Here is a 2,609-nt window from a genome sequence, read left to right on the forward strand (position 1 = left end):
ATGGAGTATACAGTGTGTGGGCCCAAGACACAACAAAAGTGTTTGTTTTTTTTCATTAGAAAATGTATTTTCTTTCTTTGCAAAATAAAAAAAAATCTAAAATAATTAAAAAATAAATAAATAAATAACAATAAATATAAAATAGGTAAATAAAGCATAATTATAAAATAGGTGAACGCTGTAGGAATTTCAATACTTTGCAAATGTGTCTCCCACTTGTTAAGGGTTTATAAGTAAAAGGACAGAATATTAATCAAAGCAAATTTTCACTTTTTAATACTTGGTTGCAAATCCTTTGCAATCAATTGCAGCCTGAAGTCTGGAACCCATAGACATCAACAGGCGCTGGGTTTCATTCCTGGTGGTGCTCTGCCAGACCTCTACAACTGTTTTCAGTTCCTGCTTGTTCTTTTGGGCATTTTCCCTTCAGATTTGTCTTCAGCAAGCGAAGCTCAATTGGATTGAGGTCAGGTGATTGACTTGGCCATTGCATAACATTCCACTTCTTTCCCTTCAAAAGCTCTTTGGTTGCTTTTGCTGTATGCTTTGGGTCAATCTCCATCTGCACTGTGATCGCCGTCCAATGAGTTCAGAAGCCCTTGGCTTAATATGAGCAGAAAATATTGCCTGAAACACTTTAGAATTCATCCTGCTGCTTTTGTCAGCAGCCACATCATTAATAAATACACGAGAACCAGTTCCATTGACAGCCATACATGCCCACGCCATGTCACTACTACCACGTCTCACTGCTTAGGTTCATGAGCAGTTCCTTTCCTTCTCCATACACTTCTCTTCCAATTATTCTGGTACAAGTTGATCTTGATCTCATCTGTCCATAGGATGTTGTTCCAGCACTGTAAAGGCTTTTTTAGAACTCTAATCTGGCCTTCGTGTTTTTGAGGCAATGATTTACATCTTGTGATGAACCCTCTGTATTCATTCTGGTGTAGTCTTTTCTTGTTTGTTGTCTGTGACACACATACGCATATTGTACCTCCTGGAGAGTGTTCTTGATCTGGCCAACTGTTGTGAAGGGTGTTTTCTTGACCAGGGAAATAATTCTTTGGAGGTCCACCGCAGTTGTTTTTCGTGGTCTTCTGGTCTTTTGGTGTTGCTGAGCTCACTGGTGCGGTCTTTCTTTTTAAGAAGGGTCCAAACAGTTGTTTTGGCCACGCCCAATGTTTTTGCTATCTCTCGGATGGGTTTCTTTTGTATTTTCAGCCTAATGATGGCTTGCTTGACTGAAAGTGACAGCTCTTTGGATCTCATCTTGAGAGCTGACAATAACAGATTCCAAGTGCAAATAGCACACTTGAAATGAACTCTGGACCTTTTATCTGCTCATTGTAATTAGGATAATGAGGAAATAACACACACCTGGCCATGGAACAGCTGAGAAGCCAATTATTTAATTACTTTTGGACCCTTAACAACTGAGAAGCACATATGCAAACTGTTGTAATTCCTATACCGTTCACCAGATTTAGATATATATACGAGCACACATATGATTTACATAAAACTAAAAATGTCATGTAACAAGCTTATATAAAACTGTTATTTAAAATCAAACAATTTTAAATGAAATATTTTATTTAATATTTTTTATTATGATTTTTATTAGTCATTTTAAATCTTACTTTGCCACTATGGTGATCACTTGTTCTGTTATATATTGTTATATATACAGGTCAGTGTAATAATCCTTAATTTTTGCATAAATATGTTCATTATAAATGAAAGTGGACTTTTTTTTATATTTTGACATTTAAAAAGTATTTTGAAACATTCATTCTTATGCTTTCTAAGATCCCTGTTGTAAAATTAATGTGATACAGAAAGCAAAATGGGATGTCTTGTCTTTAACTAGTGTACTTTTGATGGAATCAATAATAATCATAATAATAAACTAACACATAAAAGAATAACATAAGAACTTACAGAAGTGTAGTTAGTAATAATACACTAATTTTTCTTTTCTTTTCCCTTTTTTCAATTTAACCAGACAAAATACAACACATTCAAGTATAACAAATGCATGGGTCCAAAAAATTCTTGAATGCTGTTGAATCCTGTGCATATGCCTGTTTTATAATGCAGCATTCTTGTGTTTTGCTTTAAAGCTGCGTTTTTATTCTCAAGACTATTATTGATAAAGTAATATTTACATTTTAATAAGGTTTTTCTCTTTTTGGCCAGTATGAAACTGTGCATTTTAGCTGATCAAGTGTTTGACCTTTGTTTTATTCAGATAGTGTATTCGTGAAAGAGGCCATGTATAAATGAAGATCAGAGCATCTCATGTGTCTCCAGCAACACAATGTGATGAGAGGCTGATGCAACATGACACCTTGTCAATTCAATTTTGCATTCCCACCCAAGCTCTCTGGGGCTGTGCAAGATAGATGTGCACATCTAGATGCACATGTTGATGAACATTTGCGTATGAGAAGGCAATCTATGAGGATCTGTGTGTGTGTGTGTGTGTGTGTGTGTGTGTGTGTGTGTGTGTGTGTGTGTGTGTGTGGCAGGGGATACTTTGTATTCATCACATAGTATAGGAGTACGTTTTTTAAGAAAACAGACAATAAATCAATCAATCAGAA

Source organism: Danio aesculapii, chromosome 5, assembly GCF_903798145.1.
Source record: "Danio aesculapii chromosome 5, fDanAes4.1, whole genome shotgun sequence".
Classification (NCBI taxonomy): Eukaryota; Metazoa; Chordata; class Actinopteri; order Cypriniformes; family Danionidae; genus Danio; species Danio aesculapii.